Here is a 23,372-nt window from a genome sequence, read left to right as displayed (position 1 = left end):
ACCACACACAACCTCTACGTACAGTGACAAACACTGGGAGCACAGTCAGAAACCTCACCGTGTCACAATCCTCACTACGTGTGCTTGAACACCCAGAGGAAGACCCTGCCCATCTGTCCTCTTCCTGAGGCTGATGAGGGCACACCAGGCTCACGGCCCTTGGTGTTTCCTGCACAAGACAAAGGATTCAGCAATGAAAAATTAAAAAAATCAGGAAGTGTGCCTTTTAATAATTAGAAAACATTGTGTTTCTTCACCTGCACTAACACCAATATGCAGAAGTGCAGTTTGTTAATCATAATGAGCCCGAGCGATGTATGACAATTCAGCTGCTTTAACAAGTTTATTACTGAACATTCAGCGTGCGTAGGCTAAATTGTGGCCCAGTGATCTGTGTGTGTGCAGAAGCGCACTACTCACACACTGGTAAAACACCAATGATCCCATTTCAGGAAAGGATGTTCTTCAGTGTGCGGGTTCACAGCAGATCCTAAGGAAAGGGGTCAAACAGAGTCCAAACCGAGTCAAAAATGCGACGTCAAAAAGCGGAAAAGAGGTCAAAACAAAGAATCAATATCAAAAATCGAAAGGTAGTCCCAAAAAAAAAGGCGAAAATGCAATAACTTGAAGAAATGATCACCATGGAAACTAAATCAATAGCATAGCCACAACAACAATCGTCAAACTTCCCAACAAGGGTCACAAAAGAATGCGGTATGTAGCTGCTGCGCTCACTCACGTCATGATTCTACCAGACGTGGTTGTGTCTGGTTATTACTGGATTCATGGATGTTTTTGTATTTCTTAATTATTTGTTAAGATGGTTTATGGGAATAAGTAGATTTTAGATTGATTACACACTACAATATATGACATAATTTTCACATTTGAATTGTATTAACATTTTATAGTCTAAACATCTTTACAAAAATTACATTCATAATGCACATGTATCCTTGTGTCCAAATCTTTGGACTCTTTTGTTGTCGTTTTTGTCTTGGCCTGCATGTGCTCTGTGTACTTCCACCTTCTCTTCTAGTTAATTGTCTTTGAATTTCTTCAGCCCGTGTCTTGTTAATTTAGTGATTACCTTGTGTATTTAAGTCCTGTGTTTTGAAGTTCACGTTTGTCGATCATCAAGGTCCTTCATTAGTAGCTAATATTCTGCCTGCCTGTTTAGTCTTTTGCCTTCAATTGCTCTCTTACGTGAAACCCCACCCCGTGACGAAATACGATTGTAGCGTATTTTCTCCTTTTTTTTTTTTTTTTTTTTTTTTTTTGTCGCGGATTTACCTGTGGCCGAACTTCCTCATGCTGCTGGAGCAGGAGGATCGCTCTCTCGAGGTTCACGGAGTCTTCCTCATTCTCGCGAGCGATTCGGCGCTACCGGACAACTTCCTCTGCTAGATCCACTTCCAGTTAAGCGGCTTCCGCACACGGCGAAGCTGTCCGGGGACAGCCCTCGAGAGAGTGGGTGCTGGCACGTTGTGCAATTCGCCTATGACTGTTCAGCCACGTGAACGCGAAACACCAGCCCCACTCCAGATCAGAGCAACCGCATCATCTCCCCGCGTCGCGTGGCAAACTGGGCACGTGGCGGGTCCCCAACCGCGACCACGGAGCCATCGCCGAGAGGCGGCCGAGCCGTGGGGCGCCACCCAGACCCGAGCGACTGCGACAGACCAGGGTGCGTGGGCGGCAACAGGCCTCGCCGCAGTCAGAACAGCCCGGTGGAGCTCCGCCCGCCTTTGCTCCGGCGGCGATGAGCTGATTATCCACCTGGGGCTGCTGGATGATGTCGACCTGGACTTGAGCTGGGCACACCCTGTATCCAGATTCCTGTTCCCGTTCAGCCGTCCTGAATACCTGCCTCAAAGGCGCCCCCTAGGAGCTGTTCCCCGAAGCTCGCTCCAGTGCCCAGCGCGGCCGGCGCGCCACCAGTGTCTATGATTACCTTTTTATTCAAATTCAAATTCAAATTTCATTTTATTTGTCATACACATACATACGTAGTGACATGCAGTGAAATGTTCTTTAACTAATCCAGCATCAAATAGAAACAAATTTAAATCTTATGTATAAATATAAAATATAAGAAATATATATAAAAAAGAAGTGTACAAGTAGAATATAAAAAAATAAAAAATAAAATAGAATATAAATATAAAGTACAAGATATGAAGTGTAAAGTGTATGTAAGTGTAGAAGTGGCTGTACAATGTCCCAGTGCAAAGTGGCTATTGCAATTGTCCAAATGTGATGCGCAGTATCTGGGGAAAGAGGGGTGAACATAGGAATTCAGTATTTAGGTGCCAGGTGTTCTCTGGTTCCAGACTCCAGCGTAGATGGCCTGCAGGGAAAAGCTCCTCCTCATTCTCTCTGTGTTTGCCTTCCAAGGAGCAGCGCTTTCCTGAGCGCGCAGAAAAGAAGTGCATTATTTGGGATAGCTGAGGTCTTCCGATCTTCCTGGCCCTGGTGGCACCACGCTTATTTGTGGATGTGCTGCGCTGAGGAGCTCAGTGCGGATAGATGCGCTCAGCCAGCGCACCACCCTCTGAAGGAGCTCGCCAGTCACTGCATGGTGCTGTTTCCAAACCAGGAGGTGATGTTTCCACGTCCAGGACACTCTACCGATGGTGCAGTGTAAAAGTTCCTGAGCACCTGAGATGGGAATTTGAGTCCCTTAGCGCGCCTCAGATGGTATAAGCCTTGCCGGGCCTTCTTCACAGGGTGTTGATGTGACAAGGACTAAGACAGGTCCTGCGTGATGTGAAACTTGCCCAGAGTGCCGGGAAACTGTCCACTCTCTCCACTGAGGTCCCGTCGATCTTGATGGGATGAAGTAAGAAGCACTCTGCTTCGTGCACAGAAGTCCACTATGCTCCTTTGTTTTTACACTTTGACGTTCAGGAGAGGGTTGTTCTCCACCAGCACCATCTCTCCAGGTTGTTGATCTCCTGAGGTGAAGCCCATCTCGCCGTTGTTGGCGATCAGGCCCCTGCGACAATTGTAAAATCCAGCAAATTTAATGATGGTGGTGGGAGTTTGTGTTGGCCACACAGTCATGTGTGTACAGCAGAGTACAGCAGGGCTCAGGAGCACAGCCCTGAGGGGCTCCAGTGCTGAGAGTGAGGAGGATAGAGTGTGTTTTCCCATCCGTGCGGCTTGTGAATCTGTCAGTCCAGGGAAGTTGGGTGATCCAGTGGCGCCGGGGATGGGCTGAGTCCCAGGACCTCCAACTACCGAGGTGTGGGAGAGGAACTATGGTGTTGAGCAGCTGAACTATAGTCCACGAACAGCATTTTCATAGTTCCCTTTCCCTCAAAACCCAGGTGGCTTGTGGATTTGTGTGGAGAGGTGTGTGATGGCATCCTCGTGGAGCCGGTTTAGCGGTAAGCAGAGCTGTGATGGAGTCGAGTGTGTCCGGTGGTGATCTGCGGTGATGGAAGTCTCTGGCCAGGAGTCTCTCGAAACACTTCACATCACTACAGGCGTCAGGCTACAGGCGGTAATCATTAAGAGCAAGATGGTTGAGTTTCTTGGCACAGAGACAATGATGGACTCTTTAGAGCACGGGGACTACAGGCTGTTTCAGGAGATTAAATATCTCCAGTGAACACCCGGTGCTGGCTGGTCGCACAGGCTCTGGAACCCGACCTGTGATGCCGTCAGATCCCTGCTGCCTTCCTGGTGTTCACTCTCCTGAATGCCTCACTTACGTCGTGCTCCGAAATGGTGAAGCCAACGATTTCCTCTCCAGCTCTCTCGGCGTGCGTGCTGACCATCATGCGCTAAGCGGCGCTAAGCGTGGTCGCGTGATTAGCTGCGGCTTTCGAAAGCGAGCATAAAGGTGTTTAGCCTCGTCTGCCAGAGAGAAGCATCCGCGCTCCACTCTGGAGGTTGGCGTTTTATAGTCCGTGATGTTTCTCAGTCCCTACCAGCTCCTAGAGTCACTGTGTTGAAACTGTGACTCAAGTTTCCCTCCATGGGCGCCTCTTTGCCTCCTTTACGCTCATACGCCATTATGAAAGCGCAGCCTTGTATTCAGACATCCCCGTGGCAATCCCGTATTGCATAGGCTCGGAAATGGGATCTCAGAGAGTCGCGGCGGATAGTTTCCAGCTGCGGCTGGTTGGGAAAAATCCTGAGTAGCGGTTTTTTTCTCTGCAGCCGCCATCCGCTAGTTCCCGATGAATCCCCACCACCGCTTCGTGAACACGTTGGCGTCCTCGGAGCTACCTGAACATGGCCCAGTCTCACGTCATCCAGCGTCCTGCAGGCGGCCACCCGAATGGTCAGTCCAGCACGTGACACCTCCCTCTGTGCGGGGCTTCCTGTTTCAGCCTCTGTTTGTAAACGAGTCACGAGGAAAATAAGCGGCATAGTCCGATTTACCAAGCGGTGGGCATGATTTTTTGCCTTATGTAGCTGTCTCTGGTGTGTAACAGTGTCAGTGTCCCTTCGCCTGGTGGGCAGGTGATGTGCTGGTGAAGGATTCGGCGAGTGCGGCAGAGTTTGCATATTAAATCCCCAGCACAATGAAGTGCGGCGTCCAGTGTATGACTGGTGTGTTTGTGGTGGTCGTGTAAATCCATATTACCAGCGTCCGTGTCCGGCAGGTGGAATATACGCCCGGCGCTGACTAACGGCCGAACTGAATTCCGTAAGAAGATAGAAGGGCGACATTTGATGATCAGAAGTTCCAGGTTTGGTGTGGGAGGCGTGAGAGAAGAACAACGCTCGCTGTCGCACCAGTGGTTGTTCACCATCAGACACACTCCACCTCGTGTCTTCCCCGACTCCATTTATTTCTGTCCATCGCGGTAAGCGGAGAAAAACTGCGGCCGGTTGCCATGGCGTAGTCCCGGTACCGCTAGGTTCAGCCATGTCTCGGTGGAAGCAGAGGAGGGTTGCAGTCCCGAATGTCTCACCTGGAACTTGATCCCCTTGCCTGGTCACATCGACATTTTCCAGAGACTGGGCGTTGGCTAACAGGACACTAGGTAGGGAGTGCGGTGTGGCGTGCCCCCTCAACCTCAACCTATCACCCTCCACCCTTTGCGTCGGTGGATCACCACAAAGAAAACTTTCTATGTAATCTTCCCTGACTTCTCAATTCCTTAGCATCAATACGGCCTTAAAGCTTGATAACCTAAACTATGCACTCTTTTCCAACAATTTAGATACAGTTGCTCCTTTGCACTTAAAGATGGAAAAAACAATCTGACTCCATGGTATAGTAAACACGGACCCTAAAGAGCAGCCAGGAAAAATGGGCGCAGGTGGAGAAAAACTAAATTAGTAGTATTTCATTTACACAGCGGGAAGTATTCTGTCATAGAAAAGCGGTAAGGTATCGCCGCAGAAAACAAACCGAAACCCACGGTATTTATTCGAGTACAGTAACTAAATTAGCAGAAAACGTCAACAGGTGCTAATTTTGCGCCAAGAGTATAGCTACCAATGAGTTCATGAATTTCTTATCCCTAAGATTGATACCATCAGAGATAAAATTGTAACTATGCAGCCAAATCAACTACAGTTTCACATCAGATAGTAGCGTTCGATCCCCTGAGGAAAAATTACACCTCCACTCTACTGGGAGAAGGAAGACTTGTACAAACTTGTTAAATCATCTAAACCAGCAGCATGTATGTGGACCCTATTCCATCTAAGCTATTAGAAGGTTTGCTTCACAAGTCATAGATCATTTTGTCATTATTAATACATCATTGTCATTAGGATATGTTCCCAAAACCTTCAAACTGGCTGTAGTTAAGCCTCTTATTGAAAGCACATCTTGATCCCAAAGACTTAGTAATTTACAGATCAATCTCTAATCTCACTTCTTTTCTATCAAGATACTAGAAAGGTAGAGTATCCTCACAACTCTCATTCTTTTTAGAAAAAATGGTGTCTCACGGGGATTTCAATCAGGTTTTAGACCGTGCCATAGTACTGAGACTGCTCTCATTAGGTTACTAATGACCTGCTTCTATCATCGGATCGTGGTTTTATCTAGTTATTAGTACATTAGAGGAAGCGCCTTAGCATGGTTTAAATCCATATCTATCGGCCGCTATCAGTTTGTAGCATTAAATGAGGAGAGTATCATCATCCAAAAAGTGAAATATGGAGTTCCTCAAGGCTCAGTGCTGGGACCAGTTACTTTTCAACCTGTACATGTTACCTCTAGGAGGGCTATTATCAGGAGTCATGAGTGTGACTTTCTCACTGCTATGCTGATGATGCTCAGCTCTATATTTCAGCACGGCCTGGTGATTACCAGCAGAATCTAACAGAATGCATAGTCGATACTCTAAAACTGGATGATAACTTCCTAATGCTAAATTCTGGAAAAACAGAGGTACTAATAATTTGGACCTAAAACCCCCACACATAATAATCTAGAACACAGTCTAACACTTGGTAGCTGCTCGCTGTAATTCTTCATCATCAATTAGGAACCTACCGGTGTGCTGTTGGACAGCAATCTTTCGCTGGCTCCATGTTTCTAGCATCTAAAATGTATTTTTTCCATTTTAAAAATATATCTAAATTAAACCTATGCTTTCAACCTCTAATTCATGCGTTTATGACCCGGGAGTTGGGTGTTATAATGCTTAATTGGTGCTTGGTTGTTCTGCAACCAATAAACAAACTTCAGCTAGTCCAGCGCGTAGCGGAGTTCTTACTAGAACTGGAAATGCTGATCATAATGGCCCAGTTCTATCAGCAACCTGCACTGGCTCCTATCAAACATCGAATAGATTTTAAAATCTTATTAATTACCTATAAAGCCCTGAATGGTTTAGCTCCTCAATACTTAGGCGAGCTCTTATCACATTATAGTCCGCTGCGTCGCTCGTTCTCAAAAGTCTAGCCATTTGATAATGCGTAGAATATCCAAAATCCAACTGCGGGCGGCAGATCCTTTTCCCTACTCAGCACCTAAACTCTGGAACAATCTCCTAACTCTGTTCGGGGAAGCAGACACACTCTGCCAGTTTAAATCTAGATTAAGACACATCTTTTTAACAGCCTACACATAACACCCCAACATACTTTTATTGCTTATTTAAATCCGTTAAAAAAGGATTTTTGGGTTAGATTTGCTGGAACCAGGGAACACTACTCTAAAATCGTTGTACTTGCGACAGCCATTAAAAGAATAGCATCTACGCTAATATTAGTCCTGTCTCTTTTTCTCAATCTGTTTCCTAGTTTGTATCCAGACTAGATGGTGGATTAGCACACAGAGATTATGTTCATCAGAGACCAGAAAACCTAGATGCGCACGTGGATCACCAGATCCTGATGCACACACACACACACACTTCATTTACACTATCTGACACAGCTGCGTTTAAAATTGAACTTGAACTTGAACCCCAACTGAGTCTGGTTTCTCCCAACGTTTTTTTTTTCTCCATTCTGTATGCATGGGGTTTTGTTTCCTTGCCGCTGTCGCCTTTGGCTTGCTTTGTTGGGGACACTTAACTTCTAGTGATTTAACGTCGAATTGATTACAGAGAGCGTCTCTGCATTTAATAAGAAATTGGTCACTCTCGCCATTATACATCCCTGTCATTGTACTCTTCTACCTTATACTGTACAGTGCTTTGATGCAACCTGTGTTGTTAAAAGCGCTATATAAATAAAAATGTTTGATTGACTGATTGATCCGCCAATATATTCATAAGTGTACGTTTACTAATAAAAAACTACTTTGTGGATTTGTTGACTGAAATATGCATTTATATTGACAGTATCAGAAACTCTGTAAATAAGAAAGCTGCGAACTGTACAATATATTTATTTGGTTTCATACTTGCATACATGTGCATATATTACATGTATACAAATTTTAATTGAGGCTCTGGATCTCTTCCTGTCTGCACCTCCTGTAACTCCTTCTTCTTACCTCCTCCTGGGGCCATCCTCCACCAGAACCTCCTCCCAAGCTCCTGTTTTTGTTTTGTCTCTTCAGTGCGAGGACGCACCTCCCGGGAGAGGGGGCGATATGTCACGTCTTTGGACTCTTTTGTTGTTGTTTTTTGTCATGTGTTCTGTGTGCCCTACCTTCAGTTCTAGTTAATTGTCTTTTGTTGTCTTCAGCCGTGTTCGGCGCCAAAATGTAACAGCTCTTCTCTATATTAAAGAAACTGCCTGCTACAATTATATTATTTTTATTAAGGACCCATCAGCCATTTTGTGAATCGCACCTTAAATAAGTACAAACTTCCATAGGTGAACCATAGCTACAAAAGAAACCATAACATCAAAAGAATACCCAAGATCGTGTAATTTTTTAACATGCCATAATCAAACACTACACAAATGATTAAGTTTGCATATAGACCAACAGAATTCAAGGTCTTTTCATAAATGTCTCTGATACTTATCAAAACAGAAGCTGTAGTTGATGATGATAACCTTGTTGAGGCTTGATAATGTCCAAAAGTTCACAGCTTAGTAACCATCAGGTTTGAGTCCAACCTCCAGACGACAAAAGTTCATCAAGTGTGTCCATCAAGTTCAGATACCGCTGTGAAACCACCCTTCATATGTCCTCAATGGCCACCTTAGCAGCACAAAAGGCCAATATCCAAAGGTTCTTGGTGATAGGGCTTCAAATGTTAAGGCTTCTCAAACAGAACTCTTTACCACAAAACAAAGATACATGGGGAGCAGACCATGCTTCTTCCAAACAATCTCTTCCTCTACTGCCCCACAATTAGAGATTTTATTCCCCTAGAGCCCCTAGAGGACGGTAGTATAACTACAACAACTCCAAATATATAGTGACAGAACTATGGGTTCCACAACTATTCAGTTGGTCCGATCGTCGAGGTCCATACGTGTGGTTTATGTTCTGCCTGCCTGTTTGTAGATTATTATTTTGCCCGTTTAAGAGAAATAAATTTATTTTACTTGTCAAAGTGCTCCTTTACTCTAAACCACACCCGTTACGAGCTCAGTCGTCGGGGCGCGTCGTGGAGAGACTGTCTGGAATCAGAGAAGCGTGTCGCCGAGGTGCAGCTTTATCTTCTGCTCACTTCTAAGTGCAACCCTCCTATATAGACTACAGGTGCAAGTCAACACTTTTGGGAAAGTCCCGTACAGCTGGAGACCTCCCTTTCAAGAAGCTCATTATAAAAACACAGCCATCTTATCAGTCTGCTCTTCTCAAGCGAAGATCTTTCTAAGATGTTCTCCTCTCCACGTCGGGAACTCAGCACTCAACGATAAGATTCCTATTCTTCAAAGTTCTTACTAATACATATTTTATCTCTGGCTATACTTTAACTAAATGCTACATATATCATACCTAATGTCTTTTCTCAATAAACTACTTTTACACATGATGCTGTTGTGGTCTTTCTTTCTACTATTCAATAAAGTGAATACAATACCATGTGTACTGTGTATCTTATAAATACTTATCAAATAAAAGAATACAATATTCTGTGTGGTCTCTTCTTCTAGATAAATCATTAACACATCACAATGTGTTTACAATACAAGGTATCACTCAAATAAACAAGGCAAACTTATAAAATTGGGAAAACTTCCCGTTTTCCTCAACAAAATATATGATGCACTTATTACCAATATTGATATAAATCAATTCATTTTAGCAGGCTCATTAAAAGCATTTAAACACTTTTCCTTACAAACCATGAAAAACATTTTTAATCCCGTTCTTAACATGCAATTTAAAAATGACCCAAAGCAAATAAATGCAAGCCAAAGCAATTAACCCGAAGGAGAAAACAATCAAGTGACAAATTTCAACAACAGTACAACTCTAGAGCAGAAGTACTTGAGGAATGAAGTATCCAGCCAGTACTGAGTCTCGACTCGCCAGACGCGTGCAGTCAGAGGGAAGATGTTGCTCACTCTCTGAGTTTCATGAAGAACTGCATCTGTGTAAGGCATTTTGACTCTGTCTACCAAACATGGCTGCCGCCACTTGCCGATTACACAGTCGATTTCATCTTGAACTTTCTCTGCGAAAAAGACAACAATTAAACAGTTTAGTGCATTTTAACAATCATATACAGTGCAGTATTGTGACTCACATTATGAAATATTCCCCCAAAGAAAATTTGCCAAAGCTGTACTCATCCTCAGGCCATCCAAAGATGCAAACCATTTGATTCTTCATCAGAACAGATCTGGAGAAATTTAGCATTACATCACTTGCTCACCAAGAGATCCTCTGCAGTGAATGGATGAAAAAAAAAAACATCACAATAATCCATAGGAAATCCAAACCACTCCGGTCCAACAATTAATATAGGTAAAGCCAAAAGCTGCGTGTTTGCAAGACACAAAATCATTCAAATGTTTTAAAATACTTCTGTCCTCTATCCATAATATTGCCTGTTTCAATTCTCTTGGTAGATTTTGATATGAGAGAACAACACTGATACATGAACCTCGGCAAATCACATATAGAAAAGTCGACTCTATGCAATATTTTTCAAGCAAAACTTGAATTAACGACGAAGCAGGATGTCCTCTTTGGGCAGAAATCATCTTGCTTGATAAACTGAACTGTCACGAGAGAAACTGCAACGACTCTGGCCTTTTAACAACAAAACGATTTTGCATTTTTGGATTAAACTTACTGTTGCTAAAAAGTAAATAGAGAAAGAGGGGTCTTAAGAGTATGTTTGGTCTCAAAGAGCTGCTCTACTACCATCTGCTGGTGATAATGTACCTTGTCAGATATTTATCATGCTTATCATGTCTTGAAATGCTACTCTAGCTTATGTTGGGGAACTTTGTTTTTAGAAATTAGTAATAATAGAGCCATTCGTACTGTTTTACAAGGAGAAATTGTTACTGTGCCTGATATTTTGCCTCACTGAAAATTTGATTTGCTGGAGAAAAGTATGGATGTAACCACAGATATATCGTCACGGATAAGATTTAAACCTTTATTTCTTATTTTCTTATTCATAGATTGTATCCAGTCATCCAGTCATTGTTAATAGGAAGGTAAAATGCAAATTGTATTTTTGTAATGAATATGAGGAAACTTATTTTGGGATATATTAATATATTAGTAAGAATATTCGTTGTTTCAAACATTTTTCTCTTATATGGGAAAATGTAATGAATTCTTTTACTTATTCTATTGACCAAATTATATATTCATAAGTGTACATTTACTAATAAAAACTATTTTGTGGATCTGTTGACTGAAATATGCATTTATATTATATTAAACTCTGTAAATAAGAAAGCTGCAAGGACTGTACAATATATTTATTTGGTTTCATACATACAGTACATGTGCATATATGTATATCTTGTGACTGAATGGACATACAAAATAAACAATGTGTACCAATCATTTATATACATTGAAGATGACAAATTTTAATTGAGCATCTCTCTTGTTTGTCTTCAAAATTGACCTCGCTGGCTCCGTTGTCTTGAGGTGACCCTCGCTGGCCCCGGTGTCTTTTGATGACCCCCACTGACCCTTGTGTCTTCTGGTCTCCCTCACCTGCCCCGGTGTATTGTGATGACCCACACTGACCCTGGTGTCTTTTTGTGACCCTCGCTGGCCCCGGTGTCTTTTGGTGACACTCACTGGTCCTGGCGTCTTTTGGTCACCTTCACCTGCTCCGGTGTTTTGCCATGACCCCGACTAGCCCTGGTGTCTCACTCATTCTGGTGACCTTCTACTCTCCTACTTCTGGGTCTCTATTCCTGAAGTGGCCTCTTCACTCTCCATGTCATTGCTACGTGACAAAAATGAACAAGAAATAGATCAAAAATCTGTGTTTTGTCACTCAACATTTAACTTATTTAAACTCAGTCTGACCAAACTCTTCATTACTAGGTTACATGGGCACCAAACCAGATCTTTTCACCAACCTACTGCGTACCTGCAAGTGCATGAGCAAAGATTTCTCCAAAACCTCTCATTCTTTTTCTTAGTCGCCCAAGTCTTCCAATTTTAGGCATCTTTAATCTGGAAAAAAAACAAACAGAACAAACATGAAAACAAACTAACAAACACTACAATAAATGACATACAATAAACTCAGCATCATATATGTGCATGTTGTATGTGATCTGTGCATGCATTTAATTAACAATGGTTTTTAGCGGCATATATCCGCACAAGTGTGTGTGTGTGTGTGTGTGTGTGTGTTCAGCATGTACTTGGTCTCTGAGAGCTGCAATTGTGGGACACACTCTTCATTAGTCCATTTGCTATCGTCCTTAAACACACAAATACATTTTCAACCGTTTTCAATCTCTTAGATATATATTTGAAACTTGACCTCATAACGTGGTATAAACTCACTGCTGAGTTACTGGTGGATGCATGAGGGTACATGTTTGGCAGCAGGTGGATCAGGTTGTCCAGCAGGTGCTCTATCAAAGCAGTACACTGTCCCTGTTCTTCAAACATGGTGGGGCCAGAAGGAACGCTGCAACGCACAAATAACAAATACATGTCACCTTACTAAATACACCATACACCCCGTCTTCATTTCATGACTGGTCTCTGTGTCTTATACTGTTCTGAAGACTTGTGCAGGTAATTCTAGACACCTTTATGCTATTCTGTAACTATATTAGCTGAATGCATACACACAAACACTTACTAAAAGATGCTGGGTCCAAAAACTACTGACAAATTCGTAGATGTCATCAAATTTAGATTACTCTCAGCAGCAACACGGGACAGGAAGAACATTAGGTAGCAGAGGACATTAAAATGTTCCTCTGGAAGGCTGTTCAGCACAGTCCTCAGAGCCTGATTCAGTTCTTCCTTTTTGAATCTGCAAGATGTTGACCTGATAAATCTGTGTGTCTTACTCGAGCACGTTTACTCGTCACCACCTCAACTTCTCTTACCCCTGAACACCTCCAGCAGCTGCGCGCCCTGTGTGACTCTGGAATGAGTCCGCCAGGCAATTCCCTGAGGAAAACTTTCAATAAGGAGGCCCAAGTGTAAACATCCCAATCGTCAAATTCCGGAAAGCCTCCTTCATCAAACGTTTTCCTCAGTTTCATGCAGCGTTTTAGTGACCCGCTAACTCTGAACAGGCCGGTGGCACTTAGGCCTAAAACACACACGCACATTTTACAAAGACCCACACACAACCTCTACGTGCAAGTGACAAACACTGAGGAGCACAGTCAAACACTCACCGTGCTTCTCCACAATCTCACTACGTGTGTGAACACCAGAGGAAGACCCTGCCTCATCTGTCCTCTCTTCCTCAGGCTGATGAGGGGCACACCGAACACGGCCCTTGGTGTTTCCACCTGCACAAGACAAAAGTTCAGCAATGAAAATTAAAAAAATCAGGAAGGTGTGCCTTTTAATAGTCAGAAAACATTGTGTTTCTTCACCTGCACTAACACCAATATGCAGAATGCAGTTTGTTAATCATAATAGACGAACGATGTATGACAATTCAATAACACAACAAGTTTATTACTGAACATTCAGCATTCGTAGGCTAAATTGTTAGTGATCTGTTGTGTGCAGGGCGCATACTCACACACACTGGTAAAACACCAACCGATCCCATTTCAGGAAAGGATGTTCTTCAGTGTGCGGGTTCACAACGAATCCGAAGCCGGCAGTCAAAAACGGAAAAAGGGTCAAAACCGGAGTCCAAACCGAGTCAAAAATCGAGCGTCAAAAACGGAAAAGGGTCAAAACCGAGAATCAATATCAAAAATCCGAAGGTAGTCAAAAAAGGCGAAATGCAATAACCGAAGAAATGATCACCATGGAAACTCGTCAATAGCACCAACCACAACAATCGTCAAACTTCCCAACAAAGAATTCTAAAAAGAATGCCTGTATGTAGCTGCTGCGCTCCTCACGTCATGATTCTACAGACGTAGTTGTCTAGTTGTGCTGGATTCATGGATGTTTTTTGTATTTCTTAATTATTTGTTGAATGGTTTATGGGAATAAGTAGATTTTAGATTGATTACACGCTACAATATACAGCATAATTTTCACATTTGAATTGTATTAACATTTTACAATCTAAACATCTTTACAAAAATTACATTCATAATGCACATGTCCTTGTGTCACGTCTTTGGACTCTTTTGTTGTCGTTTTTGTCTTGTACCATGTGCTCTGTGTGCCCTACCTTCTCTTCTAGTTAATTGTCTTTAATTTCTTCAGCCGTGTCTTGTTAATTTAGTGATTACCTTGTGTATTTAAGTCCTGTGTTTTGAGTTCACGTTTGTCCGATCATCAAGGTCCTTACGTGTGGCTAATGTTCTGCCTGCCTGTTTAGTCTTTTTACTTGTCGAAGTGCTCTCTTACGCTAAACCCCACCCGTGACAGTACGATTGTCGCGTATTTTCTCCTTTTTTTTTTTTTTTTTTTTTTTTGTGTCATGGATTACCCCTATAATGACCCGAACTTCCTCATGCTGCTGGAGCAGGAGGATCGCTCTCTCGAGGGTTATACGGAGATCTTCCTCATTCTCGCGAACGATTCGCGCTACCCGGACAGCTTCCTCTGCTAGATCCACTTCCGAGGATTAAACGCTTCCACACGAGCAGCGAAGCTGTCCGGGACGGCCCTCGAGAGAGTGGGTGCTGGCGTTGTGCAATTCGCCTATGACTGTTCAGCCCGTGGACAACGCGACACCAGCCCCACTCCAGATCCAGAGCCCAGCCCATCATCTCCCCGCGTCGCGAGCCTAAAGCCTGAGACCACCGATGGCGGAGTCTGGCACGACCACGGAGCCATCGCCGAAGAGAGCGACCGAGCCGTGGAGCGCCACCGGACCGAGCCGATCGCGACAGACCAGGTGCGTGAGCGGCAACAGAGCTCGCCACGGTGGAGACAGCCGAGTGGAGCTCGCCCACTGCACATCGGCTGACGATGAGCTGATTATCCACCTGGGGCTGCTGGATGATGTCGACCTGGACTTAGACTGGGCACCTCCCTGTATCCAGAGTTCCTGTTCCCGCTCAGCCGTCCTGAATACCTGCCTCAAGGGCGCCCCTAGAGACTGTTCCCAGAAGCTCACTCCAGTGCCCGCAGCAGCCAACGCCGCCACCAGTGTCTATGATGCAACTTTTATTCAAATTCAAATTCAAATTCAAATTTTATTTGTCACATACACATACATACATGGTACGACATGCAGTGAAATGTTCTTTACAACCGTCCAGCATCAAAATAGAAACAAATTTAAATGTATATATAAATATAAAATATAAGAAATATATATAAAAAGAAGTGTGCAAAGTAGAATATAAAAAATAAAATAAAATAGAATATAAATATAAAGTATAAGATATAAAGTGTAAAGTGTAAGTGTAAAGTGGCTGTGCAATGTCCAGTGCAAAGTGGCTAGTGCAATTGTCCAAATGTAAGTGGCGAGTATCTGGGGAAAGAGGGGTGAACATGGGAATTCCGGTATTTAGGTGCTGGGTGTTCTCTGGTTCAGACTCCGAATGGCCTGCGTGGAAGAAGCTCCTCCTCATTCTCTCTGTGTTTGCCTTCAGGGAACGAAAGCGCTTTCCTGAACGCAGCAGAGAAAAGAGTCCATTGTTGGGATGGCTGAGGTCTTCCACGATCTTCCTGGCCCTGGTACAGCACCGCTTGTTGTAGATGTGCTGCAGCACAGGGAGCTCAGTGCGGATGGTGCGCTCAGCTGACCGCACCACCCTCTGAAGGGCTCGCCAGTCCTGCATGGTGCTGTTTCCAAACCAGGAGGTGATGTTTCCCGTCAGGACACTCTCGATGGTGCAGGTGTAAAAGTTCCTGAGCACCTGAGATGGAGAGTCTGAAGTCCCTTAAGCGCCTCAGATGGTATAGACGCTGCCGGGCCTTCTTCACCAGGGTGTTGATGTGACAGGACCAAGACAGGTCCTGCGTGATGTGAACACCCAGGTACCGAAACTGTCCACTCTCTCCACTGGGGTCCCGTCGATCTTGATGGGATGGTAAGAGCGCACCTGCTTCGTGCTGAAGTCCACTATTAACTCCTTTGTTTTGCTGACGTTCAGGAGAAGATTGTTCTCCTGACACCATCTCTCCAGGTTGTTGATCTCCTGAAGGTAGGCCATCTCATCGTTGTTGGCGATCAGGCCCACCACGACAGTGTCGTCAGCAAATTTAATGATGGTGGTGGAGTTTGTAGTGGCCACACAGTCATGTGTGTACACAGCGAGTACAGCAGGGGCTCAGAACACAACCCTGAGGGGCTCCAGTGCTGAGAGTGAGGGAGGATGAGGTGTGTTTTCCCATCCGCACGGCTTGTGGTCTGTCGGTCAGGAAGTTGGTGATCCAGTGACGCAGGGATGGGCTGAGTCCCAGGACCTCCAACTTCGAGGTGAGCGTGGAGGGAACTATGGTGTTGAACGCTGAACTATAGTCCACGAACAGCATTTTCACATAGTTCCTTTCCTAAAACCCAGGTGGCTTGTGGTTGTGTGGAGGAGGTGTGTGATGGCATCCTCCGTGAGACCGGTTTTGGCGGTAAGCAAACTGTAGTGGGTCGAGTGTGTCCGGTAGTGATGCGGTGATGAAGTCTCTGACGAGTCTCTCAAGCACTTCATCACTACAGACGTCAGAGCTACAGGGCGGTAATCATTAAGGCAAGATGGTTGAGGTTTCTTCGGCACAGGAACAATGATGGACTCTTTGAAACACGAGGGGACTACAGACTGTTTCAGGGAGAGATTAAATATCTCAGTGAACACCGGTGCTAGCTGGTCAGCACAGGCTCTCAGAACCCGACCTGTGATGCCGTCAGGTCCTGCTGCCTTCCTGGTGTTCACTCTCCTGAATGCCCTCCTTACGTCGTGCTCCGAAATGGTGAACGCGATTTCCTCTCCGGCTCTCTCGGCGTGCGTGCTGTTCATCATGCCGCTAGCGGCGCTAGCGTGATTAGCGTGATTAGCTGCAGCCTCGAAACGAGCATAAAAGGTGTTTAGCTCGTCTGCCAGAGAAGCATCCGCGCTCTCCACTCTGGAGGTTGGCGTTTTATAGTCCGTGATGTTTCTCAGTCCCTGCCAAAGGCTCCTAGAGTCACTGTGTTGAAACTGTGACTCAAGTTTCCTCCCGTAGCGCCTCTTTGCCTCCTTTACGCTCTGCGCCACGCCGTATGAGCGCAGCCTTGTATTCAGACATATCCCCATTGACAAATCCCGTATTATAGGCTGCGGAGCGGGATCTCAGAGAGTCGCGGATAGTTTTGTCTACCCACGGCTTCTGGTTGGGAAACGTCCTGATGACGGTTTTCTCTACCGTGTCATCCGCTAGTTTCCGATGAATCCACCACCGCTTCCGTGAACACGCGTTGACGTCCTCGGAGCTACACCTGAACATGGCCCAGTCTCGCGTCATCCAAAGCGTCCTGCAGAGCGCCACCGAATGGTCAGTCCAGCGTGACACCTCCTCTGTACCGGGCTTCCTGTTTCAGCCTCTGTTTGTAAACAGGTACGAGGAAAATGGCGGCATGGTCCGATTTACCAAACGGTGGGCATGATTTTGCCTTGTAGCTGTCTCTGAAGGGTGTGTAACAGTGATCCAGTGTCCTTTCGCCCCTGGTGGGCAGGTGATGTGCTGGTGAAAGTTCGGCAGTGCGCGCTTGAGGTTTGCACTGTTAAAATCCCCAGCACAATGAGTGCGCGCCCCGGTGTTGTGACTGGGTGTGTTGTGAGGTGGTCGTGTAAATCCCATATTGCAGCGTCCGTGTCCGCTTGAGGTGGAATATAAACGGCGCTGACTATGACCGAGCTGAATTCCGTGGAAGATAGAAAGGGCGACATTTGATGGTCAGAAGTTCCAGGTTTGGTGTGCAGGAGCGTGAGAGAAGAACAACGCTCGCGCTGTCGCACCAGCGGTTGTTCACCATCAGACACACTCCACCTCCGTGTCTTCCCGACTCCATTGTTCTGTCCATGCGTAAACGGAGAAAAACTCGGCGGTTGTATGGCGTGGTCCGTACCGCTGGGTTCAGCCATGTCTCGGTGAAGCAGAGGAGGTTGCAGTCCCGAATGTCTCTCTGGAACTTGATCCTTGCCTGAGGTCATCGAGCTTGTTTTCCAGAGACTGGACGTTGGCTAACAGGACACTAGGTAGGGGAGCGCGGTGAGCGTGCCCTCAACCTCAACCTATCACCCTCCCACCCTTGCCACACGCCGTCGATGGATCCACCACAAAAGAAAGCTTTCTATGTAATCTTCCTGACTTCTCAATTCCTTAGCACATCCAATACGACTTAAAAACTTGATATTACAAACTATGCACTTTTTCCAACAATTTAGATACAGTTGCTCCTTTGCACTTAAAGATGGAAGAAAACAATCTGACTCCATGGTATAATGAAAACACACGGACCCTAAAGAGAGCAGCCCGGAAAATGGAGCGCAGGTGGAGAAAAACTAAATTAGTAGTATTTCATTGCCTGGCGGGAGAGTATTCTGTCATAGAGAAAAGCATTAAAAATTGCATCCCTTTTTAGAAGAAAACAAACAAAACCCCGGTATTTATTCAGTACAGTAACTAAATTAACGAAACGTCAACAGGTGCTAATTTTTGCGCAAGAGTATAGCTGCAATGAGTTCATGAATTTCTTTATCCCTAAGATTGATACCATCAGAGATAAAATTGTAACTATGCAGCCGTCAACTACAGTTTCACATCAGATAGTGAGCGTTCGGTCCCTGAGGAAAAATTACACTCCCTCTACTATAGGAGAAGAAGACTTGTACAAACTTGTTAAATCATCTAAACCAGCAACATGTATGTTAGACCCTATTCCATCTAAACTATTAGAAGGTTTGCTTCCTGAAGTCATAGATCCCATTTTGACCATTATTAATACATCATTGTCATTAGGATATGTTCCCAAAACCTTCAAACTGGCTGTAGTTAAGCCTCTTATTAAGAAAGCACATCTTGATCCCAAAGACTTAGTAATTTACAGATCAATCTCTAATCTCCTTTTCTGTCAAAGATACTAGAAAGGTAGTATCCTCACAACTCTATTCCTTTTTAGAAAAAATGGTGTCTGCGAGGATTTCCAATCAGGTTTTAGACCGTACCATAGTACTGAGACTGCTCTCATTAGAGTTACTAATGACCTGCTTCTATCATCGGATCGTGGTTTTATCTCGTTATTAGTGCATTAGAGGAAGCGCCTTAGCATGGTTTAAATCATATCTATCTGACCGCTATCAGTTTGTAGCATTAAATGAGGAGGTATCATATCGCTCAAAAGTGAAATATGGAGTTCCTCAAGGCTCAGTGCTAGGACCGTTACTTTTCAACCTGTACATGTTACCTCTGGGAGATATTATCAGGAGTCATGGTGTGAGCTTTCACTGCTATGCTGATGATACTCAGCTCTATATTTCAGCGCAGCCTGGTGATACACACCAACTTGAGAATCTAACAGAATGCATAGTCGATATAAAAAAACTGGATGATGAGTAACTTCCTAATGCTAAATTCTGAAAAAACAGAGGTGCTAATAATTGGACCTAAAACCCCACACATAATAATCTAGAACACAGTCTAACACTTGATGGCTGCTCTGTTAATTCTTCATCATCAGTTAGGAACCTAGGTGTGCTGTTGGACAGCAATCTTTCCTTCGAAAACCATGTTTCTAGCATCTGTAAAAATGTGTTTTTTCCATTTTAAAAATATATCTAAATTACGACCTATGCTTTCAACCTCTAATTCATGCGTTTATGACCTTGAGGTTAGATTATTGTAATGCTTAATTGGGTGGTTGTTCTGCACGCTTAATAAACAAACTTCAGCTAGTCCAAAACGCAGCAGCCAGAGTTCTTACTAGAACTAGGAAGTATGATCATATTAGCCCGGTTCTGTCAACACTGCACTGGCTCCTATCAAACATCGAATAGATTTTAAAATCTTATTAATTACCTATAAAGCCCTGAATGGTTTAGCTCCTCAATACTTGAGCGAGCTCTTATCACATTATAGTCCTGCACGTCTGCTGCGTTCTCAAAAGTCTGGCCATTTGATAATACCTAGAATATCAAAATCAACTGCGGGCGGCAGATCCTTTTCCTATCTAGCACCTAAACTCTGGAACAATCTCCCTAACTCTGTTCGGGAAGCAGACACACTCTGCCAGTTTAAATCTAGATTAAAGACACATCTTTTAACTTAGCCTACACATAACACCCCAACATACTTTTTATTATTCAAATCCGTTAAAGGATTTTTAGGATTTAGATTTGCTGGAACCGGGAACACTACTCCTAAAATACGATGTACTTGTGACATCGTAAAAAGAATGGCATCTACGCTAATATTAGTCCTGTCTCTTTCTCAATCTGTTTTCACAGTTTGTATCCAGACTAGATGGTGGATCAACACACAGAGATTATGTTCATCAGAGACCAGAAAACCTAGATGCGCACGTGGATCACCAGATCCTGATGCACACACACACACACACACTTCATTTACACTATCTGACACAGCTGCGTTTAAAATTGAACTTGAAATTGAACCCCAACTGAGTCTGGTTTCTCCCAAGGTTTTTTTTTTCTCCATTCTGTATGCATGGGGTTTTGTTTCCTTGCCGCTGTCGCCTCTGGCTTGCTTTGTTGGGGACACTTAACTTCTAGTGATTTAACGTCGAATTGATTACAGAGAGCGTCTCTGCATTTAATAACAAATTGGTCACTCTCGTCACTATACATCCCTGTCATTGTACTCTTCTACCTTATACTGTACAGTGCTTTGATGCAACCTGTGTTGTTAAAAGCGCTATATAAATAAAAATGTTTGATTGACTGATTGATCCGCCAATATATTCATAAGTGTACGTTTACTAATAAAAAAACTACTTTGTGGATTTGTTGACTGAAATATGCATTTATATTGACAGTATCAGAAACTCTGTAAATAAGAAAGCTGCGAACTGTACAATATATTTATTTGGTTTCATACTTGCATACATGTGCATATATTACATGTATACAAATTTTAATTGAGGCTCTGGATCTCTTCCTGTCTGCACCTCCCTGTAACTCCTTCTTCTTACCTCCTCCTGGGGCCATCCTCCACCAGAACCTCCTCCCAAGCTCCCGTTTTTGTTTTGTCTCTTCAGTGCGAGGACGCACCTTCCGGGAGGGGGCGATATGTCACGTCTTTGGACTCTTTTGTTGTTGTTTTTTTGTCATGTGTTCTGTGTGCCCTACCTTCAGTTCTAGTTAATTGTCTTTTGTTGTCTTCAGCCGTGTTGGGCGCCAAAATGTAACAGCTCTTCTCTATATTAAAGAAACTGCCTGCTACAATTATATTATTTTTATTAAGGACCCATCAGCCATTTTGTGAATCGCACCTTAAATAAGTACAAACTTCCATAGGTGAACCATAGCTACAAAAGAAACCATAACATCAAAAAGAATACCCAAGATCGTGTAATTTTTAACATGCCATAATCAAACACTACACAAATGATTAAGTTTGCATATAGACCAACAGAATTCAAGGTCTTTTCATAAATGTCTCTGATACTTATCAAAACAGAAGCTGTAGTTGATGATGATAACCTTGTTGAGGCTTGATAATGTCCAAAAGTTCACAGCTTAGTAACCATCAGGTTTGAGTCCAACCTCCAGACGACAAAAGTTCATCAAGTGTGTCCATCAAGTTCAGATACCGCTGTGAAACCACCCTTCATATGTCCTCAATGGCCACCTTAGCAGCACAAAGGCCAATATCCAAAGGTTCTTGGTGATAGGGCTTCAAATGTTAAGGCTTCTCAAACAGAACTCTTTACCACAAAACAAAGATACATGGGGAGCAGACCATGCTTCTTCCAAACAATCTCTTCCTCTACTGCCCCACAATTAGAGATTTTATTCCCCTAGAGCCCCTAGAGGACGGTAGTATAACTACAACAACTCCAAATATATAGTGACAGAACTATGGGTTCCACAACTATTCAGTTGGTCCGATCGTCGAGGTCCATACGTGTGGTTTATGTTCTGCCTGCCTGTTTGTAGATTATTATTTTGCCCGTTTAAGAGAAATAAATTTATTTTACTTGTCAAAGTGCTCCTTTACTCTAAACCACACCCGTTACGAGCTCAGTCGTTCGGGGCGTCGTGGAGAGACTGTCTGGAATCAGAGAAGCGTGTCGCCGAGGTGCAGCTTTATCTTCTGCTCACTTCTAAGTGCAACCCTCCTATATAGACTACAGGTGCAAGTCAACACTTTTGGGAAAGTCCCGTACAGCTGGAGACCTCCCTTTCAAGAAGCTCATTATAAAAACACAGCCATCTTATCAGTCTGCTCTTCTGCGAAGATCTTTCTAAGATGTTCTCCTCTCCACGTCGGGAACTCAGCACTCAACGATAAGATTCCTATTCTTCAAAGTTCTTACTAATACATATTTTATCTCTGGCTATACTTTAACTAAATGCTACATATATCATACCTAATGTCTTTTCTCAATAAACTACTTTTACACATGATGCTGTTGTGGTCTTTCTTTCTACTATTCAATAAAGTGAATACAATACCATGTGTACTGTGTATCTTATAAATACTTATCAAATAAAAGAATACAATATTCTGTGTGGTCTCTTCTTCTAGATAAATCATTAACACATCACAATGTGTTTACAATACAAGAGTATCACTCAAATAAACAAGGCAAACTTACAAAATTGGGAAAACTTCCCGTTTTCCTCAACAAAATATATGATGCACTTATTACCAATATTGATATAAATCAATTCATTTTAGCAGGCTCATTAAAAGCATTTAAACACTTTTCTTACAAACCATGAAAAACATTTTTAATCCCGTTCTTAACATGCAATTTAAAAATGACCCAAAGCAAATAAATGCAAGCCAAAGCAATTAACCCGAAGGAGAAAACAATCAAGTGACAAATTTCAACAACAGTACAACTCTAGAGCAGAAGTACTTGAGGAATGAAGTATCCAGCCAGTACTGAGTCTCGACTCGTCAGACGCGGTGCAGTCAGAGGGAAGATGTTGCTCACTCTCTGAGTTTCATGAAGAACTGCATCTGTGTAAGGCATTTTGACTCTGTCTACCAAACATGGCTGCCGCCACTTGCGATTACACAGTCGATTTCATCTTGAACTTTCTCTGCGAAAAAGACAACAATTAAACAGTTTAGTGCATTTTAACAATCATATACAGTGCAGTATTGTGACTCACATTATGAAATATTCCCCAAAGAAAATTTGCCAAAGCTGTACTCATCCTCAGGCCATCCAAAGATGCAAACCATTTGATTCTTCATCAGAACAGATCTGGAGAAATTTAGCATTACATCACTTGCTCACCAAGAGATCCTCTGCAGTGAATGGATGAAA

The sequence above is a fragment of the Puntigrus tetrazona genome, chromosome 20 (assembly GCF_018831695.1).
Source record: "Puntigrus tetrazona isolate hp1 chromosome 20, ASM1883169v1, whole genome shotgun sequence".
Taxonomy (NCBI): Eukaryota; Metazoa; Chordata; class Actinopteri; order Cypriniformes; family Cyprinidae; genus Puntigrus; species Puntigrus tetrazona.
This window is presented reverse-complemented; position numbering follows the sequence as displayed.